The sequence below is a fragment of the Eretmochelys imbricata genome, chromosome 1 (genome assembly GCF_965152235.1).
Source record: "Eretmochelys imbricata isolate rEreImb1 chromosome 1, rEreImb1.hap1, whole genome shotgun sequence".
In the NCBI taxonomy this organism is placed as follows: Eukaryota; Metazoa; Chordata; order Testudines; family Cheloniidae; genus Eretmochelys; species Eretmochelys imbricata.
The window spans coordinates 249,002,811-249,028,481 of record NC_135572.1 but is presented as its reverse complement, the minus strand read 5'-3'; the positions used below and the strand labels follow the sequence as shown (position 1 = coordinate 249,028,481).

The 25,671-nt window shown below is 39.5% G+C and overlaps 1 protein-coding gene across 2 annotated transcripts in view; it reads left to right on the top strand.

Moving 5' to 3' along the window:
- Positions 1-25,671, top strand: part of CACNA1C (calcium voltage-gated channel subunit alpha1 C) — a 709,385-nt gene that overhangs the window by 167,575 nt on the left and 516,139 nt on the right. The window lies entirely within an intron of this gene.

Genomic DNA, 25,671 nt, shown 5'->3' with positions numbered 1-25,671 from the left:
TGCTAGTCACAGTCATGAGCGGTGAGTGCAGCTTCTTGAAGCTCAGATTCATTAAAACATATCTTCAGTCAACGATGGCTGTTGAGAGACTGATGAGTGCTTGCTATTTTATCACTTTGCAAATGCCATTGGCCAGTCTTTGGATCTTTCTGATGCTGCTGTGCTTCAGCTTTTGAGGGCAAAGGCGAGAAAAGCGACCTTTTGAACTAAGGGACTAGGGTTAGCCTTCTAAGGCTGTCACCTACTGTAACAGTATTTAATATTGGCCCACCCAAGGCTAGTGCACAGTTCAATTTCTTGGTGTCAGTACATTTCAGTTATTCTTAAAGTTAAAAAGTTTCTATAAGCTTAGACTAAACAAATTTTTTATATTTGCTTATCCGTGGCATGAATACATACAGATTTACAGATCCTAGTGTGCAAATTTATCATCTTATATGACAGGGATAAACCTTGCATGCAAATTGTGCATTAAAGTTGTGAAATGGGCTACAACTACAATAAAAATAAGATATTCAAAAGTTTAATAAATGGAGGGGGGAGGGGCACCATTTGGTCTGTGGCTGGCTCTGGCAGAGGACCTTGTGCTGGCCCTCTTCACTGGGGTTAATTGAATCTGTAGTGCTGCCTTTTGGACATATTGCCTTGAACTTCTGATGCTTTAGACATACAACATAATTTGCACATAAAAATGACAGAAAGGAATATGAATACTATATTTAAAATAGTCCTTGGGGCAACAAGGAGAGTGTGCTCTGTATTGTTTGTAGTAAAATGGTATTTTAAAGTTAATATGTGAGAGATGATAACTAAAAACTAAGGACATTTTTTATTTGACAGTATCCAAGGTGGCTACTGCTATTAGGGCTAAAACTTAGCTCTTGCCTGAGAGGGTCATAAGTCATTGGTTCTGACACCTTGAAACTGTACATCAATGACATAATACGGGGCACATTCATCCCTGGTCTTTGGACACCATACCATGGGGGTAAATCCCTCCGTCTGGCTGGTGATGAAGAATTTATCATAGAAATTCATCAGGAAGAAACCTTTCCTTCTTATTGTTCAGGCTTTATGAAGACAAATGGAATCAGAGCAGAATGTCTTTGTAAAGTCATTCCATTTTATGTTGTGCTCATCTTTATGGAGGTTGCTAACTGGTACCTCCATATATGCAGTTGCTTGGCTAAGGCTGAAGAATCCCTAATTATATTTTAGAAATACAGTTTAGAAACTACAGTCTAAAGTAACTCTCTTGAACTTCGAAAAATTGTGTCTCTGGAAACCATCCACAGAAAGATATCTGTGCTTCCCAAGGGCAGCCAACAAGGGAAGAAAGCAAGTCAGATTTTTCACTGTTTGAGTCTGTGCCTTCCTTAAAGGTTATCTTTGTATTTGTAACTGCTTTTTTTTCCTCAGAAGCTGAGATCCATCCAGACCAAAATCAAATTCTAGGCTGAAATCAGAAGGTTTAAAATCCTGTTATTTTAAGTGCTGTTTGCTTTAAACGTGCGTGCCTGGTTATGTTTATACAAATTACTCTTATCTGATACTCAGCAAGTCAAGCTGTATAAAATTCAGTGACATATGCCAGAGAGAGGGGGAGAGAATGATCTTGCTCACAAGGAGAGTCTTACATTTTACTTTTAAGCAGTTTCTTAGAACAGCAGGTACAAAGTAAAAAAAAAAAGTTCTCTCTTGTTTTTTAAAAGTAATCTTGAGTTTACTTTGATTTATTTTTATCTAGTGGATTTTTTTTATTAACAAGTCTCAAAATACTCTGAATAATGTTCTAAACACAGATCCACTGCCTGTCTATTGGTGTTGCTGTTTAGGAGGCCTTTGGACACAACGGCATTATTCCTAGCTTTCAAATCTCTAAAGCCCTTACCATAACATTTGCCTTTCTAATGCATGCATCTTTCATTGCTCCCTAAAATGCTCTGTAGAAGATGCACTGTTTGCTGAAATACTGTACATATAGGCGCTGTACAGGAGAGAGAAACATTTGTATTGTAATACCACTGAGGAAGGGCCATGCCACCTTAACTACTGGCACCAATTTGGAATATAAGCAGTGATAAAATTGTCATGAGTGACACATTGAACTGTATGGAGATCACACTGGCTGCGGGCTGTGAAAGAAGGAAGCTTACAGCAGCAGTTCACCCCTTTATCAACTGTTTCTGCAGCTGATTCATTTCCCTGACAGTTATGAGGAGCAGTTCATGGGAATTCGGCAGCACCAAACCACATAGACCATTGAATCAATAACAATAAAACATTACTGGTTAGGATCAAATTTAATTTGGTATTTACAGTAACAGTTATAGGGACCTCATCCTTTTAAAATGTTTATTCCTTGTAGTAAAGCTACTGTTGCTTTGTCTGTGTGCGTGACTTCATTTTCTCTCAGCGCTGCGTGTGCATGTGTATACATGTGTCCGTGTGGTAACCTTGACCTCTCCATAAAAACATTAAACGATAACTTTAATAGTTTCACTGCTGTAACTTTTATGAATTCTTGATGAAGGATTTTTTAGTGCAACAGCCTATCTTTTCTGATGATCCTTCCATACTATTTGTTTTCTTTAACTCTGTGTACATTAGCCATATAATACTTTCCACTTCTGTAGCATCTTCCACCTGAGGATTTCAAAGCTCTTAATGCATTAAGCTTCACAATACTATGTAAGTTACAATTATCTTTGTTTTGCAGCTGAGGAAAATTGAGGCGCAGAGAGGCCTAATACCCAAAATAATCAGGCTTTAGAGTTGAGACTAGAATCCAGTTGTTCTGATGCCCTTGTCTCACCCCTTAACCACAAAACCATTGCTATGTAGACTATAATATACACCTTTGGAGCTTTCACATCCCTTCTCTACTGATGCAGAGACTTAGGATATTTGACTTTTTTCCACATACCGGTTACTTTTGGTGTTCAGAACAATTCCTTTTCTAGTCTTTAATTTCCTGTTTTTATCAGTTTGGAAAATAGTCTGACTGCCATTGTTTTGCTTTTTGGAAGGGCAGTGCACATTTTAAAAGGAAATCAAAGCATATGGGCTACAAATGTGCCTTTACTGAAGGGCTCTTGAGTGGTCTTTTTTATTATTTTGTCTGGTACACATGGACATCTACATGGGGTGAAAAAACCTAACGGCTTTATTTTTAGGCTTTGCTAATTCTCACTCTTCTCCTAGTTCCCGGCTACCTGGCAACAGCTTATTGTCATGGCAACACCAATGTTAATGAGTGAAGCTCTCAGTGTGTCTGTTTTATCTGGCTCTCTCTGATAGATACAAAGCTGCAGCATCTGTATAGCCATCACAGGCCACAAACAGATTTCTTGCTCATTGGAGACTGTATGGTTTCACCAGGGACCATGTGGATGAGGTGGAGAAAAAAGGGGAAGAGGAAGGAAGGGACTTGTTGCTATTTTTAGGATTCATATTTTTGCTTAGAAATACTAGGGTACCAAAGTGTTCTATTTAAAGTCATTATTATAGTCTTCCTACTTGCCTTTTTATCCTTGTTACATTTCACAGTTACAACTGTGTTGCTATTTATGTGTGCATCCCTCATATGCTTACACAAAGTGTGTCATTAATTACTGTGGCGAGGGTCTTGTCTTGTCCACAGGAGTCCAATCCCACCAGGCCAGCTCAGGCAATTTATGCCCTGATTTATGTACTCTGGGTGACATCTTCAGTGGGAGTTTTGACGTTGACTTCAAGGAGACCAGGATTTCATCCTGTGGCTTTAATGTGGGGTTGTATAGGTTTTAAGTTAGGGCAGTATTTGGGCCATTTAATTTACTGGGGCTAAAGTAGGGGTTAAAAGAAGATTTGAGCCTTCTATTTCTTTAAATAATTTATATTTTGTAAAAAATATTCATCAATAACATAGATTGATATCAGTCCAGAGATGAGATTTCTTGCTCCCATGTACATTTACCCTGTCACCCCCTCACTGACTTCTTAGCAACTGTCCAACCACTGAGGCCTATGCTTGAATGCTGACTATGGGGCTCCAGATGTTGGCCTGAAGAGTGTATCCTTCCCTTCCCGCACAGGGCAAAGCACATTCTTCACTTTCCTCTATCTCTTGGCTAGCCCAAGATGCCAGATTTTGACCTCCCTTTGTTAAGGATAGTTATTCAATCTTCTGGACAAGAAAGATTAAAATTAGAGCAGGTCAAAATTTTCCATTGGAAAATGTGGTTTTATTGAAATAAAAATTTCAGTTAAAGTTTTAGATTTTCCAACTAGAAAATTAAAAAAGAAAAGTTTCATTCAGAATAAAAACATTTCCCTTACTTTCCCACTCTTTTTAGTGTTTTCCTCCCTGCATTCCAGTGGGAAAAATGCAAGCAAATTTTAAAAAGAGAGAGAGAAATGTGTGTGTGGGGGGGAAAAGCAGAAAATCTCAACATGGAAAATACAAAACTAATTTTGTAGTTTCCAAAAACCAAACCAAACCAGCATTTTAAGTCAACACTAACTGAAAAATCCCATGGATAATCTGACCTTTTTTGGTCAAAATTTTCTAAAAGTGATTTTCCCCAGAAATTTTTTTTTTTGGTGGGGGAGAAAGAGGGTGAGAGTTTTCTGATCACCTCTAGTTAAAATAAAATGTCTTCTTCATAGTTAAACATTGGTGAATGGTGAATGTTAGTGTAACCAAAGTGACCATAAAGCAATATATCATGACAGTTGGTGGTGGCACTGTTAGATATCACTGCATCACTCAGCTCTGGGGTGAGCCGTGAAGTACAAAGATCAACATGACCTAGAATATGTTTTCACTATTTTAAATTGGCTTGATTACTGTAGCTTGATATTTGTATGTCTTAAATTCCATCTAATAATAATTATTATACTTCCAAATAGCAGTTCTTTCATGTTTCTTAATACCACTAGATATGTTTTAATCATCTGGAAGCTTGCTGTTTTTTATTTCTCCTAACAGCACAGCAAGGTGTGCTGGAATTACCCAGAAGTGCTATCTGTCATGCCTCTTAACAACAGCCTATAATTGCCCAGAAATCTACTGACTGACATGTCTTAGTGCTCATATATGACAATGGAATAGAGTATTCAGTGACCTGACCTGTCTAATATTTGGTACAGTCTGTCGCATAGTACACATTTTAGCTATGATAAAATACCACAAGCTGTATCTTGGCTTGGCAGTGAGATTCCTGGGTCATACATGAATAGTGAACAAGGGAAGTATTGGATTTGTAGAATGAGTGTACTAATTTAGATAATTTTAGCTTTATCTCATAATGACGTTTTTCTTGTGAAACTTTGAACAATTTGTGTAATATTGTGTGTATATATATGGCTCAAGAAATATAGTGAAATATACTGGTTTTGCCATTTGATTTTATTTTTGTTACTTTTAGTGCATGACTGAAATGTACTAGATAAGGTGATACAACTACATGAAACGGTGCATCTGAGAGTCTATTTAATTACATGTATTAATTAGGATTGGTTTTAAATAGTTGGTTTGATTTAGATATATCTGCAGAGTTCTGTCCTGCACTCACTGAATGGGAGTTTTGCTTCTGACATCAATGGGAGCAAGACCAGGTCCTTATTTCTGTGGCCTTTGCTTTGTTAGACACCCTGCAAGTAAAATATTTTTGCTATGTCAAGAAAGCAAACAATTCGGATTTTCTAATGAAGACTCATGAACACATGGAGACATCCCTTGGCTGTGTGCGCCATCATTCACCCCACAGTCTTATTGCATCAGATATTATTTATTCTTCTCCATTGAGTCTAGACTTCATTGGCAGATTGTCAAGATTTCGATGAAGGGTTATAAGGGAGTCTCATAATAAACAGACAACTTAAAAATCTTACTAGAAAATGGAGTTTGTAAGGCAGACCTAAAGGAAATGTCTATAAAGAGACCCCACCATTCTTTTACCTGAAAGTGGTGTTAGAATTGGCAGACACTTGGGAGTCTTTACAAGCCCTGGTAGTAATTCTTTGGTTTGTGGATACCACACAGATAACTGGAGGTGTTGGAGGTTGTTTTGTGGTTTAGGCACATTTCAGTCATTAGATATCTCCTAAGAATCATTATAATATTAGAGTTTGGACAGACTGTGGGTCATGGTAGGGGTCCTGGGTTCTTAATATTATAGTTTCAGGGCTCTGATGGTCATTGGGAACACCAGAAGTCTTATTGGAAGCTCTGAAGGTTAATGTTTAGATCACTGGAAGCGCTAACCAAACTTTGTAAAGGAAAAAAATATACATTAAAAAAAAACCTAAACAAAAGGAAAGACAGACTTCAGAAATAACACCACAGAACTTGATACTGTCTGTACTAATGTGTGTAGTACAAGAAGAATTCTTCAGCCGACCCTGCCTCAAAGAATCATCTGACTGGACACCACAGAATGGATGAAACCATACTCTTGGCCATTACATCGATTGCTTCAGGAACAAGATTGACTGTGAAATCCTTAACAAACATTACATCCACTACAGTCTCTCCACTGCCAATAGGGCAGCTATAGAGTCCCTGTAATCTAGCCACTAGATAGTGATCAAACCAGTAGACAAAGGGGATGCCATTGTAGTCCTCAACTGTGATGACTACTTGAACGAGGCCAACTCTCTGACACCACCAACTTTAAAGAACTCAAAGAAGACCTCACACCATAATTTACCCAGAAATTTAAGGGTATATATAATATAATCAAATCCTTCCCCAAACAGCTGTAAGAGAAACTCTGCAAACTCATCCCCCATGAACCTGTTCCCAGGGGTCTTCTGCATGCTTCCCAAGATACACAGACAAGGGAACCCAGGCAGATTCATCATATCTGGCCATGGCACTCTTACTGAAAGAATATTGGGATTCATAGAAACCATGCTCAACCTACTCACCACACAAAGGCCCAGCTTCCAACAGGACACAACCAACTTCCTTCACAAACTTTGCACCATTAACAATCTCCCTCAGAACACCATCTTTGCCACCATGATGTTACTTCATTATACACCAATATCCCTCACAGTGATGGCATAGCTGCTGTGACGTTGGCAGACCAGGTCATGCTAGAGGGAAATCAGGTCAATTCACTTGTGTATTAGTATAGATCAAAATGAGTGTAAATGTAAGAGTGTATTAAGGTGTTTAAACTTCATGAAAATTAGCAGACTGTTACTTGTATTGTTTTCACTTATCTGTTCCTTTATAATGTAATATTATCCCTATACCTGTTATAATGACACTTTCAAAAGATGAGCCTGGGAGCTTAAATTCATAAGTTTGCTAGGAACTAAAAATCATGGTCTTAACAAAGATACTGGATTTATGGCTTATTACAACAATTTGTAACCCCTAACCCTCCTTTTTGTCCTATAACTACAGGGTTTTAGGCCACTTCACCTTGAATGGTCCCTTAGAATGTCTGCTAACTACTTACACTAAACTATCTGTTCATCTTGTATTTCTGTGACACTTTCTCAGTACCTCTCCCAGATCTGAAGAAGAGCTCTGTGTAGCTTGAAAGCTTGTCTCTCTCACCAACAGAAATTGGTCCAATAAAAGATATTACCTCACCCACCTTGTCTCTCTCAAAAATAAATAAACAAACACAATTTAAAAAGTTCCTTAATTAAATCAGTAAAATCCATGGAAAATATTTAAATGTCCTTCCAGAATAAGAAGTCAACACATGAGCTTTGTTGCACTTGTGATAAACAGGGCAGAAGGGAAGATGACTGTCACAATTCAGGGATGGAGGAGAAAGGCTAGATAATTGTGAACTTTGCTTCTGAAGTGTCATTAATAGGCTAGACAGCTCATGCAGCCGCAGTGCATTATTTCACTGCACAACCCAGTTTTGAAGACAGGTCAATGTCAAATATACATACATTTTTGCCTGATGGAATTACATTGGTGACATAATAAACACTTTACTCTTTTGACAACATGTTCTGTCCACATGTGGCTGGCAGGAAGGAAGAAGCACTAGGAAATGTTCAAGCTACAGCTGTTTTTGCAATAGAAGCATTACACATTATTGTTTCGTGTGGTTTCTTGTACTCCATTATTCCTTTAAGAATAAATACTTTAGATTGTGCAGAAAGAAGATGAAATACCATTCCTGTTATCAGAAAGCTGCGGGAAGGGGGAGAGGATCGGGGGGAGATGGTAGTCCATCCAGAGCTGGGATTTTGGAAACATGTCTAAAATTGTAGGTGAGCCAAAAAGTTATTGTTCTCATTTAAAAAACCAAAACCAAAACCTAAATGTTTAGTATTAGGGGAAAGACTTCTATCTGTTTCATTTCATTCTGCAGACTCCTGTTTGAAGAAGGATTGTCTCACCTTTGGGAGTTTCCTCTGCCAGCCTCCTCAAATCTCCTGCCAGTTTCCCTTGTATCCCAATACCTGTTCAGGCCATTTTGGTTTTGTCTCACTGACTTCTGAAACATCTGGCCATAACTGGGATGTAGACATTGATCAGAGGAGTGTTTGTTGTTTTTTTTTTAATTCCCATGATTTGTGTTCAGTTCCCTGCTCTGGCCATGTGTGTTAAGCAGAGCAGGGAGTGCTGTCGATTGGACTGATTAGCAAAGAGAACTAGGTTAGCAGATTGCAGGTGTGCAGCGTTTCCATACTGCCAGCAGAATGGAGGAAGGTGAAAAACAGGGGATGATAAAGCACAATGAGAGAAACAGAATCCAAATCTTCTGATTTCCAGCAGTAAATTCCAGAGAAGTGTGCCTGTGCCTTTTCATTTTAACTTCAGGCTAGTCATATTTTAGGTAGTGAGAGCAGGCAACAAGGAGACACTGGGCCTGATCTTACACTCAGGTAAAGTTTCCATTGAAGTCCATGAGAGTTTAGACTGAACAAGGAGAGCTAGATTTAGCCAGTGGGACCCAACTCTTTATAATGCTGAAAATATTAAATAAATTGAGCATTCCTACAGGGGACTGTGCCTGTGCAACTCCTGTTGCTGTAATTGAAAACTATGGAGGAGAGCCTGAATCCTTTTTTCAACTGTGAAGGGTGTACACATATCTTGAAACCGTAGCCCTTGCACTTTCCTCAAACATCTCACTCAGAATCAAGGGACACATTTATATATAGAATAAAAACCAAAGTTGCTTTGAGTTATTGTAGCATCTCCCCTGTGTGCTCTGTACAGCACCATCAGGCGCGATAGAATGTACGATGCAGTGTTTTGTTGCTATCACAAATCCAATCTCACAATTGAAAATGTCCCCTTTCACAAGATGAAAAGAGATTTTCTCAATGTTCATTACTGCATATTAAGACATTACTGCTCAGATCCTTTCACTGCATTATACAGAGCACTGTCATTCCCTCTTCCCATCAGCTGAAATAATCAATTATCCTAAATTACATTACCTTCAAATAAAACAGAGAAGAATATGGGCTCGAGCCTTTGACAATCAAGGCTTGCTTTAGATAATGTCGTTAACCACTTGAAAAAGCAGAGTGAGATATCTAAGCCATGTGGCAAATCAGCAGAAGAGGGAGACACAATTGGATTGTTCTGCAGTAAGTCTGTGCCTCTTTTATGACAAAAGATTACTTTGTTTATAACAGACTTCCATGTTGACTTCAGTGAGCTAATGGATAACAGAAATGAGAACCATTCCAAATAGAAGGCGTCAGTACTCTTATTCTTATATATTTTATTATTTTTACAGAGTCATAGTTGTTTATGGCACTGTACAGACAAATAAATGATAGGCCCTGGCAGTGAGGCTCTTAAAATCAAAATTAGACATAAGACAGTAAGGGGATTAGAAATAAGACAGTAACCAGAGGAAGCTAGGAGGGGATATTTGAGAACAAGGGTTATACCAGTGAAAGATCTTAAGATGTGCTTATTGTAACACACACATTTTTATGGGTTCTCTCTGGAATTTTAAAAAAGAAATCAATTTAATATTTTAGGTTTTTGGGTGGTGTTCAGAACAAAAGCTGAGGTCAAGGACTGAAAGATGTGTGCCTGGAGGGATGTGAAGAGAAGAGTGAGACTGTGCAGCAGAGAGGATCAGTGAAAATAGTAAAAAGAACGAGGAGTACTCGTGGCACCTTAGAGACGAACAAATTTATTTGAGCATAAGCTTTCGTGGGCTAAAAAAGCTTATGCTCAAATAAATGTGTTAGTCTCTGAGGTGCCACAAGTACTCCTCGTTCTTTTTGCTGTTACAGACTAACACAGCTACTACAGTGAAAATAGTGCATCTCTAGGGGTGGTGTGGGAAAAGGTGTATAGTCGTCTCATCACAAACTAGTAAGACAATTATATCCCTGAAAAGTTAATTTTGGTATCTCAGTCTAATGAGAGAGATGTGTTCCTAGGTGCCCTGTCCAAGTACATCCAGTGACCTCATTCAGTTGCATTCCTCCATGAAATCATTTATTTCCTTTCCCACTTAGGGGGCAAGGGGCAGAAACAGACTAAGGCAGTAGATAGGGGATTAACAAGATGGCATTCAAATGAGCAGTGGTTGGTAATTGCTGACTCTGGGGCATGCCCCAGTTGGAGGGAGTGGACAAGGTGCAGACAGTAGTGGCATGGAGATGCTGGAGACAATCGTAGCTAGGGAGAGCAGCCAGCATTCAGGCTACTGAATTTGGGAGTTCCTGGATGCTTTTCCAATGCTGGGAGCAGCAAGTAAAGCAAGAGAGAAGAACTTCCTGTCAAGTGTCTCCTCAAAGAGTCTAAGAAGGAGGCACAGTAGGCATGTCCGAACAGTGCACAAGACGGCTTGAGGGATTGAAGAATCTCTCCAGTCTCTGGGAGGCTGTGTGCAGCACAATGTGATCACTTTGTTTTAAGTGGTTTGGAGGAGACTGCATAATTCTAGCTGCAGATGGGCCAATCTGGGCACCTCATGCCACCACAAGTATCATAGCCTGCATGAAATAGCCTTGAGGGTTGAGGCTATCCCTTTCTGAAGCAACTTTTGCAAAAATGTTTTTATTCCAGGAAAGTACCAATTTGCCCTTTTAGTCAGCTCCTGAAATCAGCCCTGTTCATGAAAAGGAGAATTCTCTGCAGTATAGAGATCTGCAATTTCTTAAAAGTCCTGTTTCCAGCTGCACAAGTGCTGCGCTGAATGACTTTAAGAGGCTCCTCTGCAATTTATAGTTTGGTTTCCCACCACTCTCCAGTGCACGAAGTATAAAGCTTGAATGCAAGCTGCCTCTCCATGACTTCTAGACTGTTTGAACTGAGACAGGAAAGCTAGGTGATTATTAGGTACATGGTAAATTTATACACAGAAGAAAGCTGCTAGCTCTTTGAGCTGCCAAGAGAAGGTCTCTATGTTGAAACAGTGCAAAAGAAAACTGAGTCAAGATTGCCTATTCCAAATAAAAGGCTGAATTTCATTTCACTTTGGGACATATTTAGGACCTGATCTAAAGACCAATTAAGTCAATGGAAAGACTATGGGCTTTGGATCAGATCTGGGTGTTCAGACAAGAGGAATAAATGGAATACGTTTAAGAAGAGATGTTCAAACGAAATACAGTGTAGGCAGGTGCATTTTGAACTCAGGAATGTGCTAATTTTGATTTTTATCATACTGTATAAAAAGGCCTGCTGACGCCACTAGAGTTAAGGGTTGTTAAGTGTTTCCTTCAGAAAATTCATTTACAGGGTTAATTATCTCAGCCATTTTCAATTCCATTTGAGTAAACAAGTAAACTGACAGCCTGAGGGCACCTTGTGTGCTGTAGATAAAGATTTATTTAACCAACAATGATCAAAATCTACAGAATTCTTTCATTGTTGTATAATGGCAAACATGATCTCTGAAAAATGTTAGAACTTTTTTCCCCTCAAGATGTGAGTGTGAAAACATTGCTCGTATTTGGGCGAAGTCTGTTTTTACTCAATTTTTACTTGGTCTTTACTCAGGCAAAACTCCCACAGACTTCACTGAGAGCATTGCCTGAGGAAGGACTGAATAAGAACTTTGGGAGTTGCCTCCTCATGCTCCTTCATGTGAAATTTTAATGAGGCAGTGGCAGAGCTGGGAACAGATTTCATATCTCCTTTGTCCCAGTCAAATCATCGGACCATGCTTCCTGCCTTCATGAAATTTCTTTTTAGCAAAATCAGGCTGATCATAATGAGATTTTTGTGGAGTAACAATCATTTGGATTTTGCTATGACTGTTTTTCATTATGCAAATTTGCAATCATTGTACAAATCAGCATCCAAGACTGACTCTTTCCAAAATACAATGGGGCAGACATCAGTGCTTTTGGATGTCTGGAATGGTCCACAGGTGGTATTTTGCTTGACTGGGTGGCTTCACCTTTTGGCTTTTGTTAGACCTCCAAATGAGGGATTTTTGATTGTCCTGATAACCCCAATCTGTGTTTTAGAGTTGCTCAATATTTGTGCACTGTATCTTTGATTAATTCAATACCTCTGCCTATGTGGGTTTTTATTTACTCACTATTTCAGTCTTTAATGTCACAGGAATTTCCACACTGGAACACACTAATCATCTAGTCAATTATCCTTACCATGGTAAGGATAATCATGGGTGACGCTGGGTGCCTCAACAAATGTGAAATTTCCATGCCTCTCATTAATACAACTAGACAATTTCACAATACTATACCATGGAGGTACTGTTCATTCTGGTCTCCAAAAAGTAATGTTAGTACTTCAGTATTAGAGATTAACATTCTGAACTCCCTAGCGAACAGGAACTGAGGTAGGAACACAGATTTTGGTTTAAACTCATCCCTGGTATATGTTGTTTGAAGTTAATGGAGTTATGTCAGGGAGGAAATTGGGCCCCTTTCTCTCTCTCAACCAGCCTTCAACCCCACTTTCTCTGTTTTCATCTGAAGATATACGATGTGACTTTTCCCTTGTCTACATTTCTTAAGTTTTCTTTCCTTTGGCTATTACTTAAGTATTTTATTGCCTTCAGTAATTATTTGCTTCATTTCTCCTAACTTTGTTTGTCTAGTCTATTTAGACTGTAACATCTCTGGGCCAGGGACTGTCTCTTATTATGTGTCTTTACAGCGCCCAGCACAGTGCGGCCCGGAACATGGTTGAGGCCGCTAGTTGATACCATAATACAAATTAAAATACAAAGCATTTTTGGGTACAGATGGTATGAAAAGTGCTATACAAAATAAGGCTTCAACAAAGCATTTAAGGATGTGCTTCAGCTCCCTTGATTGCAATAGGACTGAAGCACAGGATTAAAGTTAAACATGTGCTTTAGTGCTTTGCTAAAAAGGGGTATAAGTTGTACTTTTATTGCTATGAGATTCTTTAGAATGCAAAACAACTATTAAAATGTAAAGTGTTATCAGTCTTGATTATGCTTGTTACATGGCAAATCATGTGGCAATGTATTTGGAGAAATAAGAGCCAAAAGGACAGGCAAAGCAGAATAATTGACAAACACTGGTCCCACCAAGAAAACCGCACTGAGGATAAATCTCATTAAAATGTATTGTAACATTGAACTGAATAATCTCCTCACTGGCTTCTACTTTGCATACAGAGATAGTTGGCATGTCTGTCAGTAAAAGAAGAGAATCCCAGCCGTGCAATCTAATTATTTTCTTTATTAACCTCTGAAAAAGTCCATTTATCTCCCACATTTCTCGAAACTTGGCAAAAGAAAAGTGAGGAAATGAATTAACAAAACTTCCTGCAAGGAGTTACTCCTGATTAGGGTGGAGGTTTCTGAGGCTACGCAGGGAACTGTGCACTGTAGATAAATTGAACTGTGTTTGGCCTGTGGTTAAGTAGAGGAATTTTTCATCTTTGCTGGTAGACCATGATTTTTATTAAGATTAAATAATCAATAGAAATTGAGTCTTGTTATCCACTTGAAGGCAAGTTGTTATAGGACCCAACCACATGATGGGATCATGGTTTAATCAGGGTTAGCTGATATGATGTTCAACATGATTTGTCCTGATCTACTGATTGTTATAATCTGATCAGTGTTGTCATCCAACTTCCTTGTGTAGTGTAAATAAAACTTAAAGAGTTTGAAATGTTAGAATAAATTCTGCAAAAATGGATTGGTGTGCAGAAGGCAGGTGATGCAATCAAAGACGGATGATAAATTCGTTTATCACAATTTATCAAATGGATATCACTTCTGTGTGTGTGCACACGCGCAATATGCCTGAGGTACTCTCCAGATTTGTAAAACAAATAATTTTGTCTGTAGTCAGATAAGCATTAATAGTCACGCATTGAAACAGGAGAACAACCTGATTTTACATAAAGATTAGATTATACTTAGCAAACTGATAGCATCTGGGATTAGAAGTGCTTTCTCATTCATGGAAAACTGAAAAGAAATGCCATCTCATCAGCGGCAGGGATATCTTCTGTGGAGTCTCTTTGATATATTGCTGAACTGCACTATTACATAAACCTATTGGAAATGAATTCACAAAGGATGTGTGGAGAATACATCCAGTGGAAATGAGGACCAGTGAGGGTTATAGCCATTTAACAGAGATGATGTGTTTTATGGATCTCAGGAATCAAGATCTGAACTGTAACCACTTTTGGTTATTTTAATAGGTACAGCGATGGAACCTGTTGAACAGACCAGTAGGAAATAAGATTTAATGGTATCCTGTAATTAGTTTTAGGCCAAAACCAGGCTTTTTGAAATTGCTATAATGTAGTGGTGAATGTTTGTCTTCTAGGATATTAATAACTATTGCCCCTGAACTGATAAATAGCACTTTTTGCTACCATTGACTATTAGCAACGACCAAATTTAAACCTTCCCTCTGTTTTTCCCATTCTCCACACAGTCTCACCAGATTAATCTTCTATAGAGTTAATAATAGGGCTGTCAAGCGATTAAAAAAATGAATTGTGATTAATTGCACTATTAAACAATAGATTTTAAATATTTTTGGATGTTTACTACATTTTAAAATATATTAATTTCAGTTACAACACAGAATACAAAGTATACAGTGCTCAATTTATATTTATTTTTTATTACAAATATTTGTACTGTAAAAACCAAAAAAATTGTATTTTTCAATTCATGTCATACAAGTACTGTAGTGCAATCTCTTTATCATGAAAGTTGAACTTACAAATGTAGAATTATGTAAAAAAAAACCCCAGCATTAAAAAATAAAACAATGTAAAACTTTAGAGCCTACAAGTCCACGCAGTCCTACTACTTGGTCAGCCAATCACTCAGACAAACAAGCTTGGTTACAATTTGCAGGAGATAATGCTGCCTGCTTCTTGTTTACAATGTCTCCTGAAAGTGAGAACAGGTGTTCTCATGGCAGTGCTATAGCTGGCGTGGCAAGATATTTACATGCCAGATGCACTAAAAATTCATATGTCCCTTCATGTTTCAACCATGGGTTCTGCTTGATAATGATCAAAGCAGTGTGGACTGATGCATGTTCATTTTCATCATCTGAGTCAGATGCCACCAGCAGAAGGCTGATTTTCTTTTTTGGTGGTTTGGGTTCTGTAGTTTCTGCATCAGAGTGTTGCTCTTTTAAGACTTCTAAAAGCATGCTCCACACCTCGTCCCTCTCAGATTTTGGATGACATTTCAGATTCTTAAGCTTTGGGTCAAGTGCTGTTTTTAAAAATCTCATATCGGTATCTTCTTTGTGTTTTGTCAAATCTTCTGTGAAAGTGTTCTTAAAATGAACATGTGCTGGGTTATCATCTGAGACTGCTATAACATGAAATATATGCAGAATGCGGGTAAAACAGAGCAGGAGACATACAATTCTCCCCCCAAGGAGTACAGTCACAAATTTAATTGACTCATTGTTTTTTTAACGAGCATCATCAGCATGGAAGCATGTTCTCTGGAATGGTGGCCAAAGCATGGAAGGGGCATATGAATGTTTAGCATATCTCTCATGTAAATACCTTGCAATGCCAGCTACAGAAGTGCCACGTGAACACCTGTTCTGACTTTCAGGTGACATTGTAAATAAGAAGCAGGCAGCAGTATTTCCCATCAATGGAAACAAACTTGTTTGTCTTAGCGATTGGAAGAATAAGAAGTAGGACTGAGTGGACTTGTAGGCTCTAAAGTTTTACATTGTTTTGTTTTTGAGTGCAGTTATGCAAACCAAAAAAATCTGTGATTGTAAGTTACACTTTCATGATAAAGTGATCGCACTTCAGTACTTGTATGAGGTGAATTGAAAAATACTATTCCTTTTGTTTATCATTTTTACAGTGCATATATTTGTAATAAAAATTGATAATATAAAGTGAGCACTGTGCTCTTTGTATTCTGTGTTATAATTGAAATCAATATTGAAAATATAGAAAAACATCCAAAAATATTTAATAAATTTCAATTGGTAGTCTATTGTTATACATGCGATTAATCATGATAAATTTTTTTCAATCGTGATTAATTTTTTTGAGTTAATAATAATAATAAATAAACCCAAAGAAACTAAAATTATGCTTTTCAAGTGAGCTCATACTAGGCCAAGCCATATGAACAGGGTTGGTCATTCTGGACGGAGGAAGCTGAGGAACTGAATCCATAAAAGGTCTCTGGGAGTGGGAAATTGTTGGGACATTATTGGAGGGCTGTTAAAGTGGGGCCCTCTTAAAGGGCTGTGAGGAATGGGAGACACTTGTGATCCTATTCGTAAAGTCACCAGGAGGCTGATGGGGTTGTCTTTGAAGGTTACTGGTAGACTTGCAACTCCTTATCAGGAAGGAGGGGAGAACAACAGAGCCCTGTTGGAGAGCTGTGAGCAGTGCTTTATTAGCACTGTCACAGGAAGGTAGAAGAGCTCATGTTGGGACATCTCCATCCCTTCCCTCTCCTAGAGAGATAAGATAGCTTCCATTTCCAAATCTTTTCAATCCTGAAAAAAATGGGGTTGGTTCAAGAGACAGAAGAAGGCTTGGTTTGCTCTTTATTCTAACCAAACTGGTTCATCCATACACAGTAGGAAAAAAAGGAATGTAATGCCCCCTTGCAACTTAGAAAATAACAAATAAGAGAGAGAAAAATAAAACAGCAGCTAAGACAAATAAAACTATACTTAAAGACATCCCCTTAAGTACTGTATTTTATGAGATAACAGATCAAGAAAAAGAATCTTAACAATGAATTTATTACTTGATAATTTAAAAATAGATTCCGATAAGTTTAAGCCTACAATTTTCAGTACAGTACATGCATATTAGCATAAAATTAAAGCACACTTATATGGATTATTCAGTGCAGCATTAGATTCCCTCAATCCCAAATAACCACTGTCTCACAAGGTTTACCCCACTATTGTACAAATCGTTCCCCCACTCCCCAGATGGAGAGGTGGAATCTGTTTTATGGTGCTGATCTGACGCCAAGGCAGTTAGGGGAAGAATGAAGTCAGATTTACTTCATCTTTCCCTCTTAATAAACTCCCCAAAACATAGAGTTTTATCTCAACACAACTATTCTTCAACCACAAAAGCTAAGTGAGCATTCGTGGGAGCTCTGTTGATATCATCTGATAATGATCCTGATTTCACTGATAGTTATCACTGTTTGAAACAAGCCTCACCCTTGGCAACTGGAGCTAGTGCTCCCTCCTTGACTCCTGGTTCTAAAACATTGGCTTGTTTTGTGAATTTGGGCAAGGCCCTTTACCTCTCTGTGGCTGTTTCCCTCCCTGTAATATGAGGGTAATATGTTTCTAAAGTTATTTGAAAAGAAAAAGTGCTAAATATTCTCATCCAGTGGTGAACGTTTCTTGGAAATGAGACCTGGAAATTGGGCTGCCCGGACCAGAGTCTCTAGTATGGTAGCTGAAAACACTTAACCACAGGACAACTGTGTTAACCTTGCATTTGTCACAACAATAGTTGTTTTGCCAAAATACAACTTCTTAAAAATAATAACTTAATTCAGGAATAATTTAGTAGTGAGGTCTTAAAAAGAAAACCCTAGATGCCATTTTGAATAGCTACACTGGCAAATGGAAAGTATGTGAGAGAGAAAAGAGTGAATACTCTGAGATTCTGGTGGTTCTAGGGTTGCCAACCCCCCTGCCCCCACAGATTGGCCAGGAGTCTACTGGAATTGCCCTCAATCTCCCGGTGACTATTAAAAGCAATCTGGGAGATTTTAATAGGCCAAAAGTCTGGTCTGTGGCGCAGCATGGCTAAGGCAGGCTCCCTGCCTGCCCTGGCTCCACGCATCTCCTAAAAGTGGCCAGCATGTCCGGCTCCTAGGTGCAGGGGTGGCCACAGGGTCTCCACGCGCTGCTCCTATGTCCTGCCCTGAGCGCCGACTCCTCAGCTCCCATTGGCCAGGAACCATGGACAATAGGAGCTGTGCAGGTGGTGCCTGCAGGGCAGGGGCAGCATGCAGAGCCTTCTGGCTGCCCCTAAGACTAGGAGCTGGACATTCTGGTTGCTTCTGGGAGCTGCCTGGGGTAAGCACCATACCCCTCGTCCTCTCCTGCACTCCAACACCTTGCCCCACCCCTGAGCCCCCTCCTGCACCCAAACTCACTCCCAGAGCCCGCACCCCAACCCCCTGCCCCAGACTCAGCCCTTCCACACTCTGAACCCCTCGACCCCACCCCAGAGCCTGCACCCCCTCCTACACTGCAACTCCCTGCCCCAGCATGGTGAAAGTGAGCGAGGGTAGGGAAGAGCGAGCGACAGAGGGAGGGGGGATGGAGTGAGTGGGGGTGGGACCTCAGAGAAGGGTCAGAGCAGGGGGCAGGGCAAGAGTGTTTGAGTTTGTATAATTAGACAGTTGGCAACCCTATGTGGTTCTCTAACCAAGAGAACCGCAGCTGACATTTGTAAAGCTACAGTACAACAGGACTTGGGGGATTGTTTCACAACAGACCTTTGGCAGACACGTAACAGAGTGACAGCAAGGGAGAGCAAAGCCTGTAAGATAAATATATTGATGTGATCTTCTTGCAGTTTTGCAGGCTTATCTGGATATTTAAAGTCCACACAAGAAAAGCAAATCAATTGATGAAACAGTGTGTTGCACATAAGGTCTGGTTGTTGGCATGCTGCCAAAGTCCGCCAACAGTGCAGTTAGTCAGTGTCTGCTAAACAGATATATGTGGCATCCCTTTAAATCAATGCTAGGCTTAACTCTTCTGCAGTGGCAGGTAGCAGCACAGAGCTTGAATGAAGAATATCAGTTTCCTGAAACCGATACATGTATGTATGTGCATAGGTGTATTCTGTCTGTCTATCTGTTGTACATACATCATGTCGTGGAGGGATGGTCATCATCAGTACATTACAGTTTTCAAACGTGACTTACCAAAATTATTTTAGTAATAGCTAGTGTGTAAATGGTTCTCAACGGCACTCTCCAGCTCCGTACTCTCCCGTTAAAATATATAGACCTACATATCTGCCTACAGATACAGATGTACTATGTGTAGCCGGTAGTATGGTGGTAGCATTAAATAGGTGAGACACTGCATGTTGAGCTCTCACGGCTGGAACATCAACCTAACACTTCTGAACTCTGTCTATGTACTGGCAGATTATATCTATATCTAGATACAGATACAAAGAATATAAAAAACAGGGTGAGTGAAGAACAGAGGAGGAGCAAATTCTATACACTGTACTAAAAACTTGTAAGGTAAAAAACTATTTTATATATATTGTGACGGGGCAAGGCCAGATGGCTATAGAAAAGTAGTGGGAGATAGATATATTAGCTCCAGGCTAAACAAATCCCTGGTACCAGGATAAGTGAAATGGCAGCTGCTCCAGGTCAATTAAGACACCTGGGGCCAATTAAGAACTTTCCAGAAGGCAGGGAGAATGCTAGGTTGATTGGGACACCTGAAGCCCATCGGGGCTGGCTGAAACTAGTTAAAAGCCTCCCAGTTAGTCAGGTGAGTGTGCATGTCAGGAGCTGTGGGAGGAAGTTGCGCTGTTGGAGAGACTGAATAGTACACACCATATCAGGCACAAGGAAGGAGGCCCTGAGGTAAGAGTGAAGTGGAGCTTGAGGAAATGAGGGCTGCTGTGGGGGAAGTAGCCCAGGGAATTGTACATGTCATGTTTCTAAAAGATCAGCTACCATAGCTGATACTATTAGGGTCCCTGGGCTGGAGCCCGGAGTAGAGGGTGGGCCCAGGCTCCCCCCCCTCTTTGCCCCCTGATTAATCACTGAGACTGGGAGACAACAGAGACTGTGCAAGGAAGGATAACTTCTCCTCAGAGACTGTTCAAGGAAGGATAACTTCTCCTCACCTCCCTCGCTGGCTTATGATGAAAATGGCTCAGTAGACTGTGACCCTTGTCTCCAGAGAGAGAAGGGTTACGTGGAGGGTCACAGTGAGCCTCTGAGGCTAGCAAAATCTGCCAGAAAACGTGGGACCCACGGAAGCAAGGATAGAGCTTTGTCACTATATATATGTATATAAACATTATAAAAAGAAGGTATCATTTCTTTTTATTAAGGGAAAAGAACAGAGGCAGAATAACCTCACACTTTTTAAAATATACAATCGAAGGTTGTTCACAGAGGCATTTTGTGATTCTTTTTCATAATCATATTTCACTGGACAATCTATTATAATGACACATACACTTGGTATTAATAGGCTATTTTTATGTTGTCTGCATTTCTGAAGATTTTGAGAAACCCATGTACATCTCTGAGTATGTCTGACTATTGTTCTGCTATATTTATCAAATATATGACTAAGGAGAGATGTTGTGCCAGCCTTGGGAAACTAGTGCACAGCACCTCTGCCCATTTAAATGTGACTTCAATATTACCAACCTCCATCTGATGGTGAATCTGAATCTCTCTACATTCAGCACAGTACAGGCAGGGTTCATGGTGTTCTTGTTTTGGGCTGTGTTTCCTCTATTTTTAACCATCTTTTAAATAATTACAAATGATTTAACTTATACGGGAGTTTCCTCCATTTCCAGAATACTTGTGGTGTTTGTTTGCAGTAAGGATCTGAAGTGCTTTGTTGAATATGAAGGGTACTCTTGAAAAACATCCTATTGTACTATAAATTCCCTTTTAATGAATTCACATTAATCAGCCTAAGAGATAACCCTTACCCTTTCCCTAAAGAATGACCAGAAATGTGTTCAAAATGCTCTCCAGGTCATAATAGGATAGGAAATGGATAATTCTGGTTTTGAAACTGTTTGCATATACAGTATCTCAATTCTTGGAATCCACTCATACCACACAGCTGTCTCATTGTTGAAAATAACTACCCATAGGAAGGGGCAATATACTACCATGCATATATGCAGCTCAGTGCAAAACATGAGGTTATAAAGAAGTACAGAGCTGCTGCCCTCTCCGTTCCCCTTTTGTTCACCTATCCATTTGATCTTGGGAATGCTGGTTTCTCAGCAGACAGTTTTTCCCATTTCCCCCCAAGTTGCTAAAATTCACACCGCTTGCTTTCCCTTTTCCTCTCTGGAAATGCAGTTCTTTAGCCAGTTCAACACTTGTCCTTAGGAGAATAACCCTTAGATTCCAGGGCAACACTTGCATTCCTCCTGCAGGGTTACTTCATAGATCTGGACCAAGCCACTGTACACATCACTCAGCACGTAGTGGAGACAATTTGATTTTGCCTCACAGACTTGGGGCTACAAGCATCATTATTATTATTGTTATTTTATAATTCTACTAAAGAATGGTAATGCCAAAACACATTGGAAAACACAGTCCCTGACTATTTTTATCTTTTTAACACATTGTTGTTTTCCTTTATATTTTGTTATTGTTGCCTTTTCTTGTTTTTGTTTCAAGTTCCCAGTTTTCTATAGTTTTTATTTTGTTTGTATGCCAAATGCAACCATTCTGATTTTGGTAGTATTTGCACTTCCTGTGCACAGGTATAAATGACTTCCCAAAGTGCAGGGCGGTAGAAATCCAGGGCCATTGTCTTCATACAACCCGCGTAGTGTTTTATTCTTCCCTGCTTCTTTGGATAATCTCACTTCTGAATAGACAGACAAAACGGAAGGAAGAGATGAACCAATTTCTAACCATGGACTCATGCCATGACGTCTCCTTCAAGTATTAAAAGTGGGACGCAGTATATTTGGGAAACTTTTTTGCACCCTTACCTGTAGTGATAACTAAGATGAGGATGCAGATGAATATCTTCAAGGTGATATCGGAAATGAGGGTGAACATGTAACCCTTGGCCATCACCAGTTATGAAGTCTCCTCAGCCCTCAACTGAGGTAACATCTCAGCAGGGGTGCTGGACCTAGTGGTGCTAGGGGTGTGGCAGCACCCCATGGCTTGAAATAGTAATAACAACCAAATACATGTTTTCCTCGTTCAGCACCCCCCATTATAAAAATTATTTCAGCACCTCTACATCTCAGACCAGGGTTCAACTGCATAACCAGTACAGTAACAAAGTATGCTCTTGTTCTTAAAACAAAATGGAGCCCAGGGAGATAACTATTTACTGTACACAAAAACCCTAAGAAATCCTATTTATAAATAGTTGATGAGTACAGAGACTAGCAATGGGATGCAAGGATGTAAATGACGCTTTACCACACATATGCAATACTAAAGTTACGAGCTTGGTGCAGATATTAATAATAGAGGTTCTTTCCCTGTATTTTGCAGGAGGTCAGAGAAGATGATCATAATGGTCCTTTCTGGCCTTAAAATCCATTAACCTTTGAATAGCAGTGCAATCAGAGTGAATAAAAGTGAAAAGGCACATAGGGATGCATGAAATAATTCATAACTAAAAAACATTGGTCGTGATCCTGTACTGAAATCAACTAATATGAACACCTGCACTTGTGTAGAGTCCCACTAACTTGAGCACGATTTCTCAGGGATACAATGCAGGAGCAGGGCCACTGATGGGTGTAGCTCCACATTTCCAAGAAGGCCCTTCACTTCCTGTGCTGGTTCTGATTTGTCACTCAGGTACAATTTTTATTTTCCCTTTATATCTTTGATATATCTGAAACCAAGACTCTAATCTAGGAAAGCATTTAAACACATCCTTATCTTTAACACGTGCATAATCCACTGACTTCAGTTGGACTAACTGTGTACTTGAAGTTAAATATGTGCTAAATGCTTTGCTGGATCAGGACCTAAGTGAGTAAGGTTCCAGTGTCACTAGCACAGCTCTGGTTCAAAAATGAAAGCAAACAAGAATGAGCAATGTGATTAGGTAGGACTCAGTGCCCTGCACACACCCAGTATGGAGAGAGCTCTGCTCGGGATGTCAGCTGTTTGTAACAGAGCTATAATAAGAATACTTTTATTTATAAAACAACCCCCACCTCTTGCTTTATGTTGTTTGTTTAAACAAAGTGAATTGTTTACACAAACAGAACAGTACAATAAAACCAAATAAATAACATGCTCTTAACAGTGAAACAGATTAAAAATGAAGAAGGAATTCCTACATTCTCAAACACACAGATACAGAAGGGATGTTTGGGAAGATACATTATTAATAAATACAGGGCCAACAATCATCATAAACTAAAACACTTTGCCATTAAACAGTGCTTGAGGTGCTTATAAAAGTGGGGAGAGGATTGCTGAACGAGATACCCCAGGGAAATGGCTCCCATTCCCAAGGAGCCACTGAGGTAAAGGTGCGATCGCCTGCCACTATAAAGGGCAAGGATGGAATCCTTGAAAGATGGGTGATGTCACAGTGCAGAAACCAAGCCTAAAGTCAGTGTGGATTTCCACATTACCCAGAGCCTTTACCAGTTTCTGTTTTGAAAATTAACAAGGTCAATTTAAAATCAAGGTGTCACTCTGTAGAAGGTACCAATGCAAAGAACACTGGGCAGGACTGACATAAATTGTGTGATCAATCACTATTAATTTTTTTAATCGCTTGACAGCCCTAGTTAATTGGGATGCTTTTCTGGCAAACTATCTCTAGGAAGCACATTCCTTGTGAGCTCCTTGAGTGTTCAGAAAGTGCCGAGCACATAGTGGGTGCTGTTGTAAATAACCAAATACGAATAACCTTCTGCCATATTAGGTGAAGTTATCTAAGTGGTAGGTTGGAGGAGGAGAAAGTGAGGAATGTTTAGAGACTTCGTGGGCCAGATCCTGCAAGGTGCTGAATGCCCTCCACTTACTGCAGGGAGAATTGAGGGTCCCACCACCTCACAGAATTAGGACCTTCATTTTCTTAAGAAAGTTTATATATATAAACATTAAGATCTCGATCTTTCTTTTCACAGAAGGGATTCTGTTAGTTTAATGGTCTCTGTCCATGTACAGAAGGCTAGAGAAAAGAGAGGAGAATTTCTCTTGCCATTGGACATAGACACACCAGGAAAGAAGGAGACTGCTATAGGACCACTTATAGGTTCAAGTTCCCAGATGTAGATAGCTCTAGAATCAGAAATATGCCAGCAAGTCTGTGTTGCATTGTAAGGCCCCAGTTCAACAAGATGCTTAATTGTGTGCATAAAATTAGGCACGTTTAAGTATCTTGCTGAATCAGGGCCTAAAGAATCCAAATTCTATGTAGATGGGCAATGACTAACATTCTGGCCATAGCCTTTTACAACCAGGAAAGCCAGAAGTTCATGGTTCTAGAGCTGTGTACCACTTGAACCAAAGGACTAAACTGGTCTTATAGCAGTCTCTTTTATCCTGGTGGTCTGTGTTCAGTGGCATGAGAAACTTCCTGCTAACATTCCTTGGTCAGAGGTGGTGTGAATCAAACACCCACCATTCATTTTACACCTTTTAAAACTAATTTATTTGTAGTGTATCTTCTAGAATAGAAATGCATCATAAGAGCATCTCACTTCATTTGTAAGGTCAGTGATGCATTTTGAGAGTTTTATTTGCTGTGGGAGGATTTTGTATCTTTTATAATGAAGCATACAGATATGTAAGTGAGAATTACATGAGATCATGAGACATGTGTGGCAAGGGAGTCGTGTTGTAATCTAAAAGTTTGGTTATTATCACAGAGATACTTTCTTGTTCCTCATAGGTGGATGTACTATTATGTGTCAGTGCTTTTGTAATTTTTATGCATGTTTTTACCACTTTTACAGATCCAGACTAACATGGCTACCCCTCTGATACTATGCATGTTTAGTTTCTGTGACAAAGCCAGGATGGTAACAAATAAAAGAACAAAAAAGGCCTAATCCTGGAAAACGTGGTGCACCCCTAGTTTCAGACGATTTCAGTGGGAGTTGGGAACCCTCACCACAGATCAGAATCAGGCTCACAGTATTGATGTACTGTAGGTAGATTACATTAATGATTGGAGGTGCTACAGCTCACTCCCCAGATTATTCCTGAACGTGTTTGACTTGTCTTTGTACAAGTCCCTAAAAACACAGATCCCATCAGCATAATTTTCAAGAATCTCATTTCTCTAAATTGTTCTGTAAATTAGGACATATTTATTTTTACCTGCAGGAACAGAATCAGGTGGAACTAGGATTTCCCAAAGGTTCTCTTTTTACCAAAAACATCTACATTTAGTACTGTGTATCTGATTGGAGAGTTTCTGCATAATCAATTTCAGCTCCATGGCATCTGGCCCTGGGCAGCTACTGTGGATCAAAATAGTCTACTCAGTTTGACACAGGATCTCACTTTATAAATCTGATACAGA